The following is a 22,925-nucleotide window of genomic DNA, read 5'->3' on the forward strand; positions in this document are numbered from 1 at the left end:
CGAATGAATATTTAACTTTTGCACAGGCTCAACGAATGGTCAAAACATCAACGTTCAAGTACCAAATTGGTGTGTTTGGTTTAAGAAGCGGTATAGATCAATTCAATCGGATCGGATACAAAAAGAAATTTAGAAATGATATGATCTAGGACCGGCTCGCTTAGGTGGATAGCCCTAGGGTGTCATCCGTAGATTCACTTTTCCTATATAGTATATATATGATATAGATATATATATATATATAATATATATATATATATATAATAATATAAATATATAATATATATATAAATATATAGTATATATATATATATATATATATATATATATATAATATATATATAATATATGAAAGAGGTCCATCATCATCCATAACAGGTAAGCAAGGAACTTAAGTAAAATAGAAAGTAAAAAACAAAAATTAAACACTTACAATTTTAGTCTTCCCACTTGTAAGATAATATCTTCTTTATTATCCACTATATTTTACAAAGTACACTTTTACGAACTTTTTTACAATCACTCTCTTATTTTCTTACTCACTTTTTTCAGACTTTAAACTCTAGCCAACTCTGCCTTCGAACTCTTCTACCTTCCTTATTTATAAACGTCCCAAAAGATGCTTTTAGAAATTTTGACAGACTTCGAAGGGGACATGGTGTCTACTTTCTACAAAGATAATTTTTTAAAGTTGGCATCTGCTTTTGAAAAGGTACTTTATTAAAGTACATAGTAACGGAATCTCCTTTTTTGAAAAAGCTTCTTTTATAAAGCTGCTTTTTGTAAAGTGACTTTTTAAAAGTTACTTTTCGAGCGGCTCCCCGAGGCTTAACCCAAAAGATATTTTAAGCAATATGTTTCCCTTTTATATCTGGGATATTATCATCATTTAGAACACCCATGGCTTCATCCCACATTGAATCTATGTCTTCTTCTGGATCCTGTGCATCTTGGAGAGTAATATATTCTCCCATAGAACTATGACTTTTAGTCTCACTTATCTCGAAAGCTTCAAGAAATTGTTTCTTTAATTGTTCAAGACATTTTTGTTGAACTTCTACATCAGAAGCTTGAGGGTATTTTCTTCTTATCATTTTAGCTATCTTCAGCATATGATTCTCTTTTTGTATTTCCTGAATCATAGTTGTTTCTAGAAGAGTATTATTCTTTTGTATAATTCCTTTAATTTGTTTGACTTTTTCTTCTATAAGAATGCCAGACCGCCATCTGCAATAAAATTTTCTTTTCAAAATTGGCAGATGAGTATTTGTCCAGTCAGTTTCAAAAGACCAAGTCCAGATCCAAGGTATTTCTGTTTTTTACAAGGAAATAAATAGGGCATAACCCTTCTATTATTTAATTTTCATCCATCTTTGATATAATAGGATGAGAATCTATCCATGAAGAGTATAACTTCATAATTGGTTCTGGAATAATGCTTAATTCAGCACCATATATTTCCCACCATTGAAAAAACCAAGCAGGAAGTCCTTTATAAACTGCTTCCGGACACAACTTTATAAGCTAAGTGTGCTTATTTTTGAGGTTTTGATATAAGAAAGTATTATAAAAAGCCTGCTTATAATCCCAATAGTTAAAATAGTATAACTCTTTGGTATTCTGGGATTTTACTAATGGTAATTCTTGATTGGGATTTATTGCCCAATCCCTAGGACGTATTACCTCCTAAATGATACATTTACTGAAACTTAGTGGAAAATTGTGATTTTCACTGCTCCAAAAATGAGTTATTTTCATCCCCTTTTGCATTATCAATGTTTTCATCCATGCCCTTTTTTTTAATGATAGGGTAGGATAGTAACTGTCATTCAGATATTTCTGACGAAGCTTATCTGGATCATTCATCATGGGAATATCCTCTTGTTCTAGATATAGAATTGTTTATATAATTTGTTTAGAAGTCCATTCAACTTCTTTTTTAACAATAGAAGTAAATGGCTCAGGAGTATCTTCTTTGCTTATTAAATTATTTATGCTTTTATAAAAGGCTTGAGAAGGACTGCTCACATTGCTCTTTTTAGCAGTGGTTCTCCATGAGTTAGACTGAATAGGAGTATTACTCCTTTATGATGATGATGGACCTCCTCTCCCCCTCCTTAAAAAGAAGGGACTACTCCGTCTTATTTGTACCCTGTAAAAATTCACGGGTTAAAAAAATCAGGAAGATTATTGTTTTCACCTTTAATATATTCAATTTTAAATTGATATATAGCTAATTCAGCTTGTCAGCGAGCAAATATTTATTTTGAAACAAGATTTTTAACATTCTTTTCTATTATGCTTTTAGCAGAGCAACAATCTATTCGTAATAAAAATTATTGATTAAGAATATCATCTCTAAATTTAGAGAAACATTTAATAATAGAAAGCATTTCTTTCTTGATTGTAGAATAATTATATTGGCCTTTATCCTATTTTCCTGAAGTATATCAAACCAATTGTTCTTTATTAGTTTTTGGTTCTATTTGTTTAAGAATGCCTCCATATCCTATATTGGATGCATCTATTTCAACTATTTTGAACCAATGTATATTAGCTAAATGAATATGCATGGTAGACATTTAACATTATTTTTAATTTTTCTTACTGTAGCAGTATGTTGCTCAGTCCATAGTTTTGCATTCTTCTTTAATCTACTATATAAAATAGCAGTATCTTGTGCTAAATTTTTATAATAATCAGATACATAATTTAATGCACCTAAAAACCTTTGCAACTGTTTATTATTAGTTATTTCATCAGGGAATTTTGATGCAAATTTAATACTTTTATTTATAGGAATTATTATTCCTTTCTCAATATTATGACCTAGAAATATAATTTGAGTTTGAAATATTTTCATTTTCAGGGAAGATATTGCTAACCCATTCTTTAATGCTAAATTCCTAAATATTTCTAAATGCTTTACATGTTGATCAAATGTATGTAAAAATATTAATATATCATCTATGTATGATAGTATAAAATTAGTATGAGGAATGAATATATAATTCATTATATTTTGGAATTCAGATAGGGCATTTTTAAGCCCAAATGGCATCACATTCTATTTGTAATGTCCGAATGGTACCACAAATGCAGTTTTATATTTATCTTTTTCTTCAATTTGAATTTTGCCAATAACCTGTTTTTAAATCAAATTTAGAAAATATTTTAGCATTATGAATGTGATTTAGTAGATCTCTTTTATTAGGAATATGATATCTTATCCATTTTATGACATTATTTAATGGCTTATAATTAATAACTAATCGAGATATTCCTCTTTCTTGTTCTGCATGTTTATTAACAAAGAATGCAGTACAACTTCAAGGGGAATATGATTTTCTAATAAGTTTTTTTTTCTATAAGAGAACTTATTTCATTTTTACCTAATTCAAGATATTCTTTATTTATTTGGCATGGTCTATATTTTGTAGGTATATCTTTTTCGTTAAAATTATCAATCTATTCCTTTATACAAATAGGAGGATCAAAGAATCACTGTTCATAGTACAGTAGAATTATCACTGTAGCAGAACACACCTCACACATGAAAAATGAGCGGCTGAATTCAAAATTTAAAGATTCAAAATTCAAATACAACTAAGATAATGAAATATTCTATTCTCCCTCCAAATTCATAATAATAGGTTTACATTCAAACTTCACTTAAGAAAACAACCCTCACTACATCAGGAAAAATTACTGTAGCCGCTAGTATGCAAAATCAGAGCAGCAGCCAACCATGACTCTATTCAACCCCAAAAAAAAGAGCGAAGAAAGGAAACCAAGGAGAGAGCAGCAGCCAGGAGCAATACAAAACAACACGATGGCATAAAAAAAAGAAAGCATCAGCAAGAAAAAAGACGAAGAAGAATAGAGCAGTGGCCATAAGCAATACAAAACAACAAGATGGCATTAAAAAAAAGAAGCGGCAGCAAGAAAAAAGACAAAGAAGAAGAAGAAGATAAATAAAAACTTAGAAGAAATAACAGAGAACTTACCTGGCTGAAAAGTTGATCAAGATTTCTGCTTATGATCTGGAAAAAAACACTGCAAAGGTACTTAATTTTTGCATGTAACTAACACTGATGGAGGAACAATGAAAGGGAGATATTCCTAGAGATTTTGTGCATTAGAAGATAAATGTATTAAGAAGTGCTTAATAATCAAACTGCTTCATATTAGAAGATAAATATATTAAGAATTACGTAACTAATGCCTGATTTTGTGCAGAACAATGAAAGGGAGATATTCCTAGAGATTATCAAATCAATTATTAGGAAGACTAAAAGTTCAGGTTAAGCTAACAAAGTACAACTTCAAAGAAGGTAAGCAATTCTTTTGTTTGATTAATGATCTAATACATTTATCTAATATATCGCAATAATATCGAAGAAGGTAAGCAATTCTTTTGTTTGATTAATGATCTAATACATTTATCTAATATATCGCAATAATATCCTACAAATTTAAAGATAGCTTGATCTAATACATTTATCTAATATATCGCAATAATATCCTACAAATTTAAAGATAGCTTTACATGTATTTTTCATAGATTTATTTTTATAATGATGAAACAGGCAATGAGAACTACATTGTTACAAAACTTATCGAAGCTATTGAAGGTGATTCACAGGTACAAACCTAAAATTTGAAGTTATCGAACTTATCAAAGTTTAATACCTATGAACCAATGTTAAGCAAGTATAATGATTATTAAACATAAAATGTTATATTCTGATTATGGTGGTAGTTATATTTTTCTTTCAAAAACGTAAAACTATATACTCTCATGTGCTCATATTCCTAATGAATGGATTCAATAATAGATAGATCAACTGAGAATATATAAATTTATGTTGCCAATTAGATCAATTACGGAAATCAAAACTCTCAAGTACCACAACAAATTAGCATAAATGTTAGAGAACCAATTGGACTAACAATGCTCATCTTAAACAGGTATGACTTCATTGAGCAACTTATAGGCTATTTACATACATGCCCAATTTTATTTACAGATTTCACCAAATTAGTGCATACATTCAATAGGATTCTAAGAGAGGAAAAACAACAACTTATAACATTAAACTCATAAACTTCATGAGAAAATAGAGTGCTTAAAACATAATTTTTGTGAAACATAATATTTGAATTAATAAATTATGAACCATCTATACTACTGATAATAACTTTTTCATCATACATGTAGGAATACTCACAGTGAGAACAACTTATGAAGGCTTCGGAAGCAACAATTTATGATGTTGTATATTTTGATGCTCTACGAAATTCACAGGTAATACAAATCTATTAATTTATTCAAATTATAAAGATATTGTTGCTGACTACATGATAAAATAAGCTCTTTCAATTATAAAAGCTACATGATAAAACCAGCTCTTTCAACTATGTATGTCAATTATATAATGTGACGCCCCTAGGTTCACACAAGGCTGCAGTCCAAGGTGAAACCAGAGATGTCAAACCTGCCATGCACCCACACTGTGCATAAACATATTTCACCAATCACAGTAATATCCTCTAGTAGAACCAAATAGAAGTGCAGGTACAAACATGCAAAATAAAGGGAATAAATGTAATAGACATGATATAGAAGAGATATCTCATAAATAAAAAGAATCATGTCTTAACTATAATACATCTGATATCTGAATAATAAAAATATCTCAACATGAATCAACTAAAAATCGTACTAAGACACACTGTCTTTACAATATGAATATGAAACTCTAATGTCTAGATAAAACTCAAAACTACAGTGAAGTCTCTACAAGTAAAAATACGCGACGTCGACTATGCCAGAACTCCATCATCCCGCGGCTCTCCGAAACTCCGAACTACCTGAAAAGTAATTTAAAAGAAAAAGAATAACAACAAGAGCGTCAGAACGCTACATCAAGATTATCTCCATCCGCCCCCAGGAAAAGGGCTACTAGATGGAGTGAAGACTCTATCTATTAAGCATAGTCTACCTAGATTCATTTTCCCCGTATCTAAGTAGGATTAACATTTAGAAACCTACAACACGAGATGTAGTACGTCGAGCGAAATAATCCAAACAATGAAACCCTCATGTATATACTATAAGTCTTAAATTGTAGATATCTAAACATTAATACCGAACTAAAAAAAGACAATCTAATAAAACCAATAATTAAAAATCCATAACACGAGACTGGTACGTCGAGCGAAATAATCCAAACAAGGAAACCCTCATGTATATACCATAAGTCTCAAATTGTGAATCTCTAATCATTGATCCCAACTAAGAAGTAAAAAAGACAGTAAAAGAAATAAGATATCAACACATCGTATTTATAATATCTTCCACAAGCACTGGGGAGATAGAATAAAATACCAACACATAATTTTTTATACTTTCAAAAGTAACGTATCTCAGTTATATAGTTCAATGATAGGTCGTATTCATAATCGGCATCTGTCATACTTAGGCTATTAAGTAATTTTCTCAGCGTAACGAACTACCCTGTAGGTATCCTAAACTGTGTACACGGCTCATTAGTCTCATCGCGATCTCAGTGTATAACATGAGTGCGGGACGGACTACCAAATAGGCATCCTAGAAATATGGCTCACGAGCCTCATCGCACCCTAGTGCGGGACGGACGGCTAGATCAAGCCTCCTAAAATCTGACTCAATGGCCTGTACATGTGAAATATCGACGCACTACCTCATGTAGTACTGAACTGAGCTCATCAACGATATCCACCTTATGTATAAACTGTGTATATCTGGTGTGTCGACGCACTATCCCATATAGTACTAAGCTATGCTCATCAACGACATCCAACATGTATATGAACTATATCTAATTCAAATATGATTAAATCAAAATTCATCATAATCCCCTTAGAATTCTTAAATATATAACATAATATATTTATGATTATACGTATAACATCAAGCGGCTCAAAACTCCGCGAACGCACCTCAAAACGGCGCAACACAGCTCCACAAAACAAGCAGGAAAAACAAACGTGATATCTGTCAGTAAAACAAGCATATCTTTCTCTAAGAAAACTATTTTTACAAATGGTTTTCTGTTTTGAAAACTAGATAAGCATATCTTTCTCTAAGAAAACTATTTTTACAAATGGTTTTCTGTTTTGAAAACTAGATTCACACATTTTTCAAATGACATAATTTTGGTTCAGTTTGGAGTTCATTTGTTATCCCAAATCTCTAGTTAAACATTATATATGTGCAGCCATTTTTCTACAGGACATGTTGTTAGTAAATATAATATATCTTTCTCTATACAAGTTCTTTTTAAGAATGATTTTCTGTTTTAGAAACTAGATACATATATATTTCATTTAAAACTATTTTGGTTAAATTTGGAGTTTGTTTGCTATCTTAAACTCTCAATTAAATATTATACAAGTGCTGCAGTTTTCTGCAGAAAAACATGTATATAGTACATCACTTAAATTTCTCATATATGAATAAGATTATGAAAAAACATAATGATCATGATCATGATAATATCATAAATAGCAATAATCTAGTATTTTTTTAAGGTTTACTATCAAAAATCTGACTTTTAACACCTCAGGTTAAGATTAAAGCATGAAAACACATATTCAACATCATATTAATCATCTACACTAGTTATTTAACTATGAGGATAGGTTTGGATAAAGATAATCTTGCCTCAAATGTTGTTCTAAGCCTCTGAGATAACCAGCAATCAATTAGAAGTGCAAACAACCCATTTTCTCCTTGCTACACGTCGATGATCTCGCCATTGTGTCGATATTTGCTTCACAAAGCTCTCGAAATTCTCAATTTTAGGGTTAGGGCTTTAGAGAGGAATAGAGACTGCTAGGGTTTGAAACTCTGATGTAAAGGCAATAATTTTTGTGAAAACATAAGTATATATATATACAAACCCAAAATAAACCCGTTTGACCCGAACCAGGAAACCTAGTCTAACTAGGAAAAATAACCTTCGGTATTTTGGTAATAACTTTCGTGTCCGACCTCAGAATGAGGTGATATAAGATTTGTTGGAAATCTGTTGAAAAGGCCTACAACTTTGGTATTTTGAGTTTTCCCAGATTCTAAGTGCATCATTGTATAAAATCTATAAACTCTTAACTGGTCAATTTTCCCAGATTTTTTCTCGTGCATGTTTTGTGTATTTGCACTCATATATTCATATATATGTATCAGATTGATCTCAAATCAATTCCTAGCATACTCAAATATCAATAAATGTTATTTATCACAATATAACATGTTTATTATTATATCTCACAACATTCAGTATTACGGGGTTTTATATATAAGCTACAAAATAGCACCAAATCCTACTAAACTTAGAGCTAAACAAGCTCGAATTCATCACCAAAATCTATAAGGACTTACTAGGGCTCATGATAAAAATAGATTGGTCATAAAAGATTGCCTCTCCTATAAAACTATGATGTAATGTTGGCTTCTATTATGAGAGATTACATTACCCAAACATTATAATATCAATGTAGCTTGCATTCCACACAGAATTGCCTCGCCTAAACATTACATAATTAATTAAAATAGGATGCATTCTCAGTTTGTTATCATCATCACTACCCATCTAAAAAAACATAAACCAAAAGAACACATATCAGAATTGAGTACCAAAGAAAGCCATCTGTCATTATGCTCAAACCGACCATTATATACCACAAGAAGCCAACAACCAATACCTCAATGTAAGCACAAAAAGCCAACAATAACAATTAGCAACAAGAATCAATAAAGCCTTTTAATTTGTAGTTATAACTGATATTTTTATTTCATCAAAACATCAAACAAATTAAGAATGTACATCCAAACTATTCATGCTACCCAGTCACGCTAAATGGTGGATGCACTAGAACAAAGAAACTTAATGATAATAGCATAAGTTTTTTATTTATCATTTTAATTTGTCATTATATACTAAAATGCATATGTATTTGTTTTTTGACAGCGGTATATACAATAGAGCTATTAAAACGATGTAAAGACTATAAAGATAAATCAATATAAGTATTTTCACTCTAAGACACGCCTTTCAAAAATTAACTATGTCCCAAGATTATAACAATGAAACAACACAAAGTAATTAAAATACACTAATTAAAAACTTACCAGAGTTGATCATTTAAAGGTAATTTTTTCCTTAAAATACTTTTCTTGCAAAGTTCGCATCTCTTATAGCCATTTGAGCAGCAGTTAAGAAGAAAGATCTATACTACCTCAAATTTACTCAAGCAATTCCTTGCCTTTAGTATGAAGAAAAAGCCACAAAAGAGAGTTAGTTAAAACTTCAAATTGGACTAACAACACTCATCTTAAGAAAGCAATTTAAATGAGCAACTTATAGGCAATATATATCCTCAATTTTATTTACAGATTTCACCAAATTAGTGCATCTAGTCAATAGGATTTTAAGAGAGGGAAAACATCGACTTATAACATTAAACTCATAAACTTCATGAGAAAATATAGCATAAGTTTTTTATTTGTCATTTTAATTTGTCATTGTATACCAAAATGCATATGTATTTGTTTTTTGACAGCGATATATCTATTCCTTTATACAAATACTAGGATCAAAGAATAAACTTCATAAGAAAATATAGAATGCTTAAAACTTAATTTTAATTATCTGTTTAATTCATTTTACTATTTGTCATAATTTATTCACATGTAGACTATTTCATTTAACTGTATTTGTGGGAATAAATTACCCTTTGCATTAATGTATATAGCTTATTAGGATATCAAAAAATTGAAAACATTTCTTAAATAATCTGAATCCATGTAAAGACTATAAAGATAAGTCAATTATTATAAGTATTTTCACTCTAAGATACGTCTTTTAAAATTTAACCATGTTCCAAGATTATGACATAGAAACAACACCAAGTAATAAAGTACACTAATTCAAAACTTACCAGCGTTGATCACTAAAACGTAATTTTTTCCTCAAAATAAATTTCACCCTGATCAAGCTTTCATTTTAACTCATGCATGCAATTCTTTCCTTGCTATAATTTTCTTGCAAAGTTCACCTCTCTTATACCCATTTAAGTAGCAGTTAAGAAGGAAGATCTCTACTGCCTAGAATTTATTGTCAAGCAATTCCATGCCTTTAGTATGAAGAAAAGACACAAAAGAGAGTTAAGACTTTAAATTAGACTAACAACGCTCATTTCAAGCAAGAATTTTAATTAAGCAACTTATAGGAAATTTATATATATTTCCAATTTTTATTTACAGATTTCAACAAATTAGTGCATCCATTCAATAGGATTCTAAGAGGGGTAAAACACCGACCTATAACATTAAACTCATAAATTAGTGCATCAATACTTTATACTTTCTTGTTATACCAACTCCCCATTGTTCAACGAGAACTTTCTATTTACAGATTAATTTATACTTTAGACTTAAAAATTATTCAAAGCTTTTTACTGTTACAATTCATCGTTCTAGAAAAGGAACTCCATAATGCAAATTTAAAACCTAAGCAGCATAAGTCAGTTAAATAGACAGAAGATACAATCACTTCTTCCCAGTTAAATTGGAGTTACAGAAGAAAACTAAACAAATATCAAGCCAAATTTAATTGACCAGATAACTATATCTCATTTCATTTATTCACATCTTACTATAGTAACCAATTCTTTTTTTTTGTAAATCAGCCAGACACACTGAATAAATAACCAGATAACATGAATTAGACTCACCAGTATCTAATAGAAAACAACAACTTTTCCATGTTAAAAACTCAAAACGCTGACCTATTCACAAAAATGAAACAAATTTCATTCATTCATATAAATTAGGAAACACATAAAAAGCAGGATAAAGAAATAGCTTAAATTTCACAACGAAATTGAACTAGATTTTGTAAGACCCCGTAGATTTTGATCATGTTTATGTGCATCAGTAATGGGTTTGAGTGTGCAAATTTCATTATATGCAGCAGAACCATCATATGCAGTTTTTAGTCCATGAGTCGACCCATGATTTTCATGAGTCGACTCACGAAATCGAGTCCTGTTGCCTTTTGTTTCTGCTGAGTCGACTCATTATGTTACGAGTCGACCCAGGAAGTCATGAGTCGACCCATGACTGTGATGAGTCGACTCATTGAGGATTTTCCAGTTTTCTCAGTTTGGGTTTGTTGGGTTTCGGGTCGGGTTTTATCCACTTATATATATACTCCCCTACCCGAAATCACCTCATTTCCATCAGTTTTCCCCAGAAACCCTAGTCCCCCTCTCTCCTCTCTAAAACCCTAGGTGTTCTTGGAGATTTTGGGGCGTTTCGAAGGCTTTCTCAGCGGCTTTGTGAGGATTTCAGAGAAGGGATCTGTTCTTCATCATTTCTTAGGCGAGTAACATCTCGCCAAACCCCTCTCCCACGTTTTTAATAGTTTACAATGGTTTTCCATGAGTTTTATTGAGCCCAAGACTTATTTTCAAGTATAAAACAATGTTCTTGTTAGGGTAGATGCTAGAAATCATGTGTTTCAGATTTTAAATCCCCACCCACGAATTTTTGAAGAAAAACCCAGATCTGGAAATATTTCTAAGAAATAAAAACATGAGTTTTCTTTTTGATCAAATGCCCTTTTTCATGTTTAGGGGTAAATTGTTAGATTTAACACATAAGTAAATGTTCCTTATGCTATATGTGAATTTATCTCTGTATCATAGTCTAGAATTGATGGTTATAAAGATGTAGATTAGTGAATTAGAGGGAAGAATCGTGTTGGTGAATTTAACTTGTATTATATGCAGATTTTAGCCCGTAGGTCGACTCACGACTCATCACGAGTCGACTCATCAGGTTGAGTCGACTCATGACTGTCATGAGTCGACTCACGAAGTCTTGTTGTGTTGCATGTTGTTTCTGCTGGGTCGACTCGTCAGTATATGAATCGACCCATAAGCCATGAGTCGACCCATGACTGTCATGAGTCAACTCACTGAGTCCTTTTCTGATATCAAATGTGTTCTGTTGAGTCGACTCATATTTGAGTACGAGTCTACTCATCATAATATTTTCTTTCTGTTTCGTTCATGCTTCTGTTTAAATTACATGTTGGGTGTATATAAGTATTTATGCATACGGTGATTATGAATTCACCTATTCATGTGAGATGATACTTTGAACACGAGTTTAAGTCAGTACAGCAAAGGATGTACGGGAATATAGACATGTATACTTTTTGGTACGCAGTCCTCGTGTTGGACTATAATCCATTAAAGTCCTCGTGTTGGACTATAATCCATAGAAGTCCTCGTGTTGGACTATAATCCATTTTAGTCATGTATTAGACTTTTGCTAAACCTTGAGCACGTTATTCAATAAAGTTGGATATACGACACATTGTATTTGGCCGGGACATGATAGCTACCTAGGTTGATCATGGCACCTATTGTAGCCTTGTTTCACTTACATGTTATTGGTAGAGATGGGCATGTTTTCCTTTTCCTTATTTTTCTTGTAACTAGCTTCGGGTTTTGTACTTAGGGATCTACAATTTGAGATACAAGGTATATACATGAGGGTTTCCTTGTTTGGATTATTTCGCTCGACGTACCTATGCTCGTGTTGTATTTCCCTAAGTACTAAGACCCGTTAATGTTTGTATAAATGATTTATATTACATTGTATTAACTGTATTTTCATATACAACGAGCCCTATCCCTTGGGGTTGGTTGTGATGTTGCTCGCTAGCGCTTTGACGCTCGTTGTCCCTCCCCCCTTTCAGGTAACGAGCCAGGAGCCCGGAGGGTCGCAGGTTGAGGACGACCCTTGCTAGTGTCTTTTGATCCTCTCATTAGATGTATTTTATTTTCTTTCTCCACTTGAGATATTTTAGGCTAGAGAGGTATATGCTCTAGAGTTGTAAAGGCCGTGTGCCTTATTTTCCTGTATCAGTCATTATGTATTTCGAGGCATGTGAGATCTCCATATTGTCATTTCTTTTCACTTCAGACTTGTCTATGCATTTCAGTTTATTGTGAGGCATGTGAGATCTCCATATTGTCATTTCTTTTCACTTCAGACTTGTCTATGCATTTCAGTTTATTGTGTTGATGAGATGTGTTAAATTGATGTTCTATCATTGTACCCAAGTTTCTGCTATAAAACCTTTTACTTGCCTTGTACCTACATCTGTTGTTGACTCCACTAGAGAGATAGTGATTGTGATGGTGAAACATGTTATTGCACGGTGTGGTGCATGGCAGGTTTGACATTCCTGGTTTCACCTCGGACTACAGCCTTGTGTGAACCTAGGGGCGTTACAGTTGGTATCATTGCTCTAGTTCCAGAATCCCTAGGATCATCCTGTGTTGAGTCGTGGAGCTAGGTTAGAGTTTCCTAGGATTCATGAGTAGAGTCCGCTAAGGATTTCCTAGTATGAGTGAGGACGATATATGCGTATATCTCAAAATTTTGAGAATAATTTTTTTATGGCAACTATTTTGCTTAAAGTATGTGCTTGAATATTATGTGATGTGAAAATCATATTGAGATGAACTATATATATATACGTCTACTTTGACTCATGAACCTTATTTTTCTTATGATCAGAGAGATGGCTGGACGTGGGAGACCCCGCACTAGAAGGGCCGCTCAGGCAGAGCCCCAGCAGGTCCCACCTGAGCCGCAGCCGGCTCCACCCGAGCAGGAGCAGGCACCACCAGAGCCGCAGCAGGCTCCCCAGTATTTGGTGGATATCATGGCTCCCCTTATTGCCAGGATGACAGCCATAGAGGAGTTGGTAACTACTCACATAGCACCTCGGACGCCACCACCACCTGTAGCTCAGCAGCAGGGGATACCAGCCGTCCCGAAGAGAGAGAGACCCAGAGGCAGCACCTGCAGTTATTCCACTAGCAGTGCCAGATAGAGCCACGGAGCAGGAAGCTTGGCTCCGTATGGTAGAGAGATACCAGAAGATGAGGGCACCAGAGTTTCAAGGGTCACCAGACCCTCTTGCAGCCCATAAGTGGAAGGAGGATGTGAGCAATATCCTCGATATACTCAGTGTGGACCCGGTACAGAAGCAGAGATTGGCATCTTATAGCCTGAAGGGAGATGCCGGGAGATGGTACCGGCTACAGTTTACTCCAGAGCAGAGGATGACCCTCACATGGGAGGATTTCATTTACTTCTTCGATGGACAGTATATTTCTTCTGCAGCACGGACTGGGAAGGAGCTTGAGTTGTCCCGGATGACTCAGGGGGACATGACAGTGGCGGATTATGAGAGCCGGTTTATGGAGTTGCTGCATTTCACGGGTATGTGGCAGACAGGAGAGCGTCAGGCTCAGATGTTCTTGGCTGGGCTTCGCCCTAATCTCCGACGGTATCTTGTGTCGAGGAGATTCTTTTCAGTCAGGGAGGTAGCTGAGGCTGCCACTTCTCAGGAGATCGAGACCACTATGTTCCTGAAGGACAAGGAGGGGAAGGCCAAGGCAGGGCAGAGCGGGGACAAAGGCAAGAACAAGAGACCTTTATCAGGGCATCAGCATCAGCAGCAGCAGGGCCCTCATAAGAAGGGACCCCAGCAGGATCAGCGAGAGCATCAGCAGCGCAAGTTCCAGGGTTCTTGTTTCAACTGCCACAAATTTGGGCACAAGGCATCAGAGTATCGTAGTGCACCAGCAGGAGATCAGCAGGGCAAGGGCCCGAACCAACAGCAGCAGCGACAGCAGGGCAGAGGTCAGGGTCAGCCGAACAGGCTTGAGGCACCGCCAGTGACGCAGAGGGCAGAGGGACAGGTTCGAGCAATCCAGGAGGCTCCCCAGGGGCAGATTGTTCCATACTCTCCAGCATTAGCAGTAGAGCAGACTTCAGCTACAGGCAGAGTTTATGCAGTAGTACCCCGTGATCATGGTGCCAGCGGAGCAGTTGTAGAGGGTACGTTCCTTGTGAATTCCCTTCCCGCCCGTATTCTTTTTGATTCGGGAGCTTCGTATTCCTTCATCTCGCATGCATTTATGGCTAGACTCCAGCTTGTAGCTCAGCCTCTAGACACCCTTTTGTCAGTTTCCACCCCTTTAGGTGAGGTATCGCTTCTGGAGAGCGTGTGTAGGAGGTGTACCGTCAGTTTAGACGAGTCGGAGTTCATAGTCGATCTGATAGTGTTTCATATGTCCGAGTTCGATGTCATCCTTGGTATGGATTGGTTGTCTTCCTACCATATCAGTATTGACTGTTTTGCGAAGACAGTCAAGTTGCGAGCGTCCGATGGGTCCGAGATGATTGTAGCCACCTCTCAGGGCAACCGATTTGCGGAGTCGTTTCTGGCGTACATCGAGGAAGTGCGGCGACGGGATCAGGGAGCCGAGTTATTGGAGACTAGAGTTGTCTCAGATTTTTAGGATGTCTTTCAGGACATACCTGGGTTACCTCCTGTGAGAGAGGTTGAGTTCTGCATTGAGTTGCAGCCTGGCACAGCCCTGATATCCTGCGCACCCTATCGCATGGCACCAGCTGAGATGAGGGAGCTTCAGACCCAGTTGGACGAGTTGTTAGCTCAGGGTTTTATTCGTCGGAGTCATTCTCCGTGGGGTGCACCGGTCCTCTTCGTGAAGAAGAAGGACGGTAGTATGAGATTATGCATAGATTATAGAGAGTTGAACAAGGTCACTATCCGGAATAGGTACCCACTACCTAGGATTGATGACTTGTTTGACCAGTTGCAGGGTGCGCAGTATTTCTCGAAGATTGATCTTCGGTCTGGCTATCATCAGTTGCGGGTTCGGGAGATGGATGTTCCCAAGACCGCCTTTCTTACTCGATATGGATCCTTCGAGTTCTTGGTCATGCCATTCGGGTTGACCAATGCACCCGCGGTATTCATGGATTTGATGAACCGGGTTTTCCGTCCCTTCTTAGATCAGTTTGTGATCGTCTTCATTGATGATATACTCATTTACTCGAGATCGGAGACGGAGCACGAGGAGCATCTACGGATAGCGTTGAGGACTCTTTAGGAGCACCAGTTATATGCCAAGTTCAGCAAGTGTGAATTTTGGCTTTCAGAAGTCAGATTTCTTGGCCACGTCATCAGTAGAGAGGGCATAGCGGTGGACCAGGCTAATGTCACAGCAGTTCTTGATTGGGAACCCCCGAAGACGGTGTCAGAGATTCGCAGCTTTTTGGGTTTAGATGGATACTACATGAAGTTCATTCAGGACTTCTCGAAGATTGCGACGCCGATTACACACCTTACGAAGAAGGGTGTACAGTTTATATGGAGTATGGAGTACCAGCAGGCATTCGATATTTTGAAGACTAAATTGACTACGGCGCCAGTTCTGACTATCCCGACCAGTGATAAGACATTCGTTGTCTATACAGATGCATCGTTGGCAGGCTTAGGAGGCGTATTGATGCAGACTCAGAGGGTAGTAGCCTATATCTCTCGACAGTTGAGGGTGCATGAGCAGAACTATCCCACTCATGACTTGGAGTTAGCAGCGGTGGTGTTTGCATTGAAGTCATGGAGGCACTACTTATATGGAGTGCAGTTTGAGTTATTCATAGACCATCAGAGTCTGAAGTACCTCTTTTCTCAGAAGGAACTCAATCAGAGGCAGAGGAGGTGGATTGAGTTTATCAAGGACTACGAGTTCGCGATTCAGTATCATCCAGGGAAGGCGAACGTCGTAGCAGATGCTTTGAGTAGGAAGCGTCGACATCGGGTTGCGGCATTGAGATGTTCATTGTACAGAGACCTTATCACTCTTAGTCAGTTTGATTTTAGACCCGAGGTTGGAGGAACCAGTGCATTTTTGGGAGCTGTATCAGTATAGCCATCTTGGAGTGACAGAGTTGTCAGAGCTCAGTCGGGAGACTCTTGGATTCAAATCCGAAAGGAGGAGATTTCCAAGGAGCCTAAGGCTGATTGGACCATTGGAGCAAATGGAGGCCTACGGATGAAGGGTAGGTTGGTTATGCCAGCTAGTGCAGAGCTGAAGAGGGAATTATTTGATGAGGCACACCGTACTCAGTACACAGTACATCCAGGGACCACAAAGATGTATAAGGACCTGAAGAGACATTTCTGGTGGAGCGGCATGCGTAGAGAGGTTGCAGACTATGTGGCTAGATGTTTCACCTGTCAGCAGGTGAAGGCAGAGCATTAGAGACCGGCAGGGACACTTCAGCCCTTGCCTATTCCGGAGTGGAAGTGGGCGGATATTTCCATGGACTTCATAGTGGGATTGCCGAAGTCAAAGAAGGGGAATGATTCGGTTTGGGTGATAGTGGATCGGTTGACGAAGTCAGCACATTTTATCCCAGTGAGGACTACTTATACAGCCGAGACTTATGCGAGGATCTTCATTCGGGAGATAGTTCGACTTCACGGAGTGCCAGATACGATCGTATCAGATCGGGGATCGGTTTTCACTTCACACTTTTGGAGGAGTTTCCAGGAATTATTTGGCAGCAAGCTATCTTATAGCAGTATATTCCACCCACAGACAGATGGTCAGACAGAGAGGGTAAATCAGGTGTTGGAGGACATGTTGTGGGCATGTGTCATTGACTTCCAAGGCAGTTAGGAGGATCATATTCCACTAGCAGAGTTCGCTTATAACAACAGTTATCAAGCGACGATCGGTATGGCCCCGTATGAAGCATTGTATGGGAGACCTTGTAGATCACCGATATGTTGGGCCGAGCCGGAGGACAGCTTGATGCTTAGGCCAGAGCTAGTGAGGCAGACTACTGAGAAGGTAGCTTTGATCAGAGAGCGGATTCTAGCCGCTCAGAGTTGGCAAAAGAGCTATGCAGATAAGAGGCGAAGACCCCTAGAATTTCAGATTGGGGATCAGGTTATGCTGAAGGTAGAGCTATGCAGATAAGAGGCGAAGACCCCTAGAATTTCAGATTGGGGATCAGGTTATGCTGAAGGTATCTCCTATGAAAGGTGTACAGCGATTCGGGAGGCGAGGGAAGCTTGCACCGAGATATATTGGACCTTTCCGGATTTTGGAGTGCATTGGAGCTGTATCGTACAGACTAGATCTTCCAGCTTCTATGTCTAGTATACACAATGTATTCCACATTTCTATGCTTAAGAAACACTTGCACGATGAGGAGCAGCAACGAGTATTGGATGCACCTGAGATCGAGCTTAGGGATGATTTGTCGACTATTGAGATTCCAGTGGCCATACTTGCTAGAGAAGACAAGAGACTCAGGAACAAGGTGATTCCATTGGTAAAAGTTCAATGGAACCGAAGTGGATTAGAGGAAGCTTCTTGGGAGCGCGAGGAGGACATGCGACGCGACTACCCACACTTGTTCGAACAGGTAAAACCGATATGACTTCTTACTTGAATAATTATATTATGTTTTGATACTTATATTTAACACTAGAATGAGGGTACTCTTACTTAATTCTTAATCTTTCGGAACACGTGGTATATACATGGGGGGTTCCTTGTTTGGATTTTTCGCCCGACGTACTAGTTCCGTTAGATTAGGGGTTAGGTAACAATATCATCACTTTAGATCGTTAAATATGAATATCGCGGTGTGCTAACTAGAATTCAGTATTATTAAATGTGTATGTGTGCGGGTTAGATTTAACCCTTGTCATGTCTTTCTTGTATCTTTATGAGTTAGATATGATTTCTAAATTTCAAGGACGAAATTCCTTTAAGGGGGGAAGAATGTAAGACCCCGTAGATTTTGATCATGTTTATGTGCATCAGTAATGGGTTTGAGTGTGCAAATTTCATTATATGCAGCAGAACCATCATATGCAGTTTTTAGTCCATGAGTCGACCCATGATTTTCATGAGTCGACTCACGAAATCGAGTCCTGTTGCCTTTTGTTTCTGCTGAGTCGACTCATTATGTCACGAGGACCCAGGAACAGCGGCTTTATAGGATTTCAGAGAAGGGATCTGTTCTTCATCATTTCTCAGGCGAGTAACATCTCGCCAAACCCCTCTCCCACGTTTTTAATAGTTTACAATGGTTTTCCATGAGTTTTATTGAGCCCAAGACTTATTTTCAAGTATAAAACAATGTTCTTGTGAGGGTAGATGCTAGAAATCACGTGTTTCAGATTTTAAATCCCCACCCATGAATTTTTGAAGAAAAACCCAGATCTGGAAATATTTCTAAGAAATAAAAACATGAGTTTTCTTTTTGATCAAATGCCCTTTTTCATGTTTAGGGGTAAATTGTTAGATTTAACACATAAGTAAATGTTCCTTATGTTATATGTGAATTTATCTCTGTATCATAGTCTGGAATTGATGGTTATAAAGATGTAGATTAGTGAATTAGAGGGAAGAATCTTGTTGGTGAATTTAACTTGTATTATATGCAGATTTCAGCTCGTAGGTCGACTCACGACTCATCACGAGTCGACTCATCATGTTGAGTCGACTCATGACTATCATGAGTCGACTCACGAAGTCTTGTTGTGTTGCATGTTGTTTTTGCTGGGTTGACTCGTCAGTATATGAATCGACCCATAAGCCATGAGTCGACCCATGACTGTCATGAGTCGACTCACAGAGTCCTTTTCTGATATCAAATGTGTTCTGTTGAGTCGACTCATATTTGAGTACATTAGACTTTTGCTAAACCTTGAGTACGTTATTCAATAAAGTGGATATACGACACATTGTATTTGGCCGGGACATGATAGCTACCTAGGTTGATCATGGCACCTATTGTAGCCTTGTTTCACTTACATGTTATTGGTAGAGATGGGCATGTTTTCCTTTTCCTTATTTTTCTTGTAACTAGCTTCGGGTTTTGTACTTAGGGATCTACAATTTGAGATACAAGGTATATACATGAGGGTTTCCTTGTTTGGATTATTTTGCTCGACGTACCTATGCTCGTGTTGTATTTCCCTAAGTACTAAGACCCGTTAATGTTTGTATAAATGATTTATATTACATTGTATTAACTGTATTTTCATATACAACGAGCCCTATCCCTTGGGGTTGGTTGTGATGTTGCTCGCTAGCGCTTTGACGCTCGTTGTCCCTCCCCCCTTTCAGGTAACGAGCCAGGAGCCCGGAGGGTCGCAGGTTGAGGACGACCCTTGCTAGTGTCTTTTGATCCTCTCATTAGATGTATTTTATTTTCTTTCTCCACTTGAGATATTTTAGGCTAGAGAGGTATATGCTCTAGAGTTGTAAAGGCTGTGTGCCTTATTTTCCTGTATCAGTCATTATGTATTTTGAGGCATGTGAGATCTCCAGATTGTCATTTCTTTTCACTTCAGACTTGTCTATGCATTTCAGTTTATTGTGTTGATGAGATGTGTTAAATTGATGTTCTATCATTGTACCAAGTTTCTGCTATAAAACCTTTTTACTTGCCTTGTACCTACATCTGTTGTTGACTCCACTAGAGAGATAGTGATTGTGATGGTGAAACATGTTATTGCACGGTGTGGTGCATGGCAGGTTTGACATTCCTGGTTTCACCTCGGACTGCAGCCTTGTGTGAACCTAGGGGCGTCACAGATTTCTAGGAGAAAAGATAGATCAACCAAATGTAATGAATATAGCATGAAATTAAGCATAAAAAAATACCAAAAAATAGGGGAAAATAGATTAACAAAATTTCATGGTTTTGATATCAAATTATTCATCAACTATTCGACGAAAGGGAATATCATGGAGAAATTATACCTGTAACTGCCAAAATCCAACAAATCAAGCAAAATCCGACGAAATCCCTCAAGGAAGGCAGTGAATCACAAATTAATATGGACATGCAGACTCAAAAAGTACACAAATTAATTATAAAAGGGTTTTTTACCTTTCCAATGAGAAAAATCAAAGAATCACGGGAGATCTAAGCTAAAAATCAAAGAATCATGGAGAAATTATACCTGTAATTGCCGAAATCCAACAAATCAAACAAAATCCGACGAAATCCCTCAAGGAAGGTAGTGAATCACAAATTAATATGGACATGGAGACTCAAAAAGTACACAAATTAATTACAAAAGGGTTTTTTTACCTTTCTAGTGAGAAAAATCAAAGAATCACGGCAGATCTACAGAGATCGATGGAAGTGGGCGTCGTCGCATGGAGGGACGACGACATCGTCGGAGAGGGGGGAGAACGTCATCGCGGGGAGGGAGGAGGGCATCATCAGAGTGGGACGGGGACGAGGGAGTCATCAGAGCGGGACGAGGGCATCGTCGGAGCGGAAGGAGGGAGTCGTCGCAGCTAGGAGGAGTACAGGTCGTCGATGGGGACTTGGGTTGGGGAGTTCGGCTACCAATTGCCAGATCTAGGGTTTATGAGATGTGAGAAACATATTTATATGTGGTGATGAGATGTTCGGAACAAATCTCAATCGTTGGTTGATGATCCAAAGGATATGTGAAGCCCTAGCTCACTTAACAATGTATATTTATATATGGGTAGAAGTTGTAATAAAATTTTGATAAATAGCATAGAAATTTCAACTTAAAAGAGAATTTGTAAATATAAAGACTTACTTTCTTTTGTAGAACAATAAGAAAAATGACAAATGAAAAAATAGATAATAACAAGACCAATTTAAGCTACTTTACTTTTCTAAAATAACGCTCCCTCGAGATACAAAATAAATTGACCTCTTCAATAGTAATTGGCTGCAAAATTTGCCTTTGACAAAACTTTGGAAAGAGATATTTAACTAATTTAGTAATATATTAAATTGGTGATTCTTAATCTAGGAAATTTAGAGTTGGCATTATATATTCTTTAGACCAAGAATGTATAAACATCATATGATAATATTTTTGGTAACATATATTTTTATATGATTTATGATTTTTAATTTTAAGTGTATAATAATCAAATCAAATGTATTAAAATTTAGAGAGACGTAAATTTAAAATACAATGATAAAAAAATTAGTTGTTGTGCTTTGCACGGGATATATACTAGTATAAGGTAATGAAACAATATGTTGTTTTCTGTTCCAAAAGGCATTCAGAACATCACTACATACAGTGAGTCTAAATTTTTCTTCTATTTGACTTATTAAGTCTTTTTTTTCTATTTGTTCTTCAATTTGAACAAATACTACTTATTCTATAAGAAAATTTATTTGGTTTTCTTTTAACATTATATTTTTAACTTCATTTAACATCCTTGTTTGAGGATCAGTTATAAATTCAAATATTATTTCCTTATTTTCATAAGTTACTTTAATTCCATTAGTGTCAATTTTGCTTATAAGCATAATATTATGTAAAAATGGGGTTCCAAGTATAACATGTTGGGATAAAGTTTTTACTAAAATACAAGGAGTAGATATACAAATACCTTGTACACATATATGTGCTTGTGGTAATTTATATTTTACTTCTAATTGATTACCATTGGCCCTACTCAAAGTTTAGTAGTTTTTTCAAAAAATTTGGAAGGTACTATTCCTTCATTAAGGTAGTTTAAATCTGCTCCACTGTCTACCAGAGCTATTAAATCCGGTATAAACATTTGTTTAGCTATTACTAAGGTAATTTTTATATACCACTTTTGTGAAGTAATTTGTTGTAATATTTGTAGAAAGTCATTACTTTTTGTATCGTTTTGAATAATATCATTATTATCTTCTTTAATTTTATTATCTATTTCAGATAGAATATAATTATTATCTTGTCTTAATTCCTTTACTTCTTTTTTCAAGTCTTGTATTTCTTTATTTAAACTTGATAAAGATAGTACTTTTGAAGTAGATGGATTATTTTGTCTTCTTTTTAAGACTTCAGACATTCTTATTAACTAAAATTCACATATATAAACTGTAAGAATTGAATTACTCAAACATATATGAGCCTAATATGGCTCTGATACCATATAGGTAAAGCAGAAGTAAG

The sequence above is a fragment of the Asparagus officinalis genome, unplaced genomic scaffold (assembly GCF_001876935.1).
Source record: "Asparagus officinalis unplaced genomic scaffold, Aspof.V1 AsparagusV1_Un151, whole genome shotgun sequence".
Taxonomy (NCBI): domain Eukaryota; kingdom Viridiplantae; phylum Streptophyta; class Magnoliopsida; order Asparagales; family Asparagaceae; genus Asparagus; species Asparagus officinalis.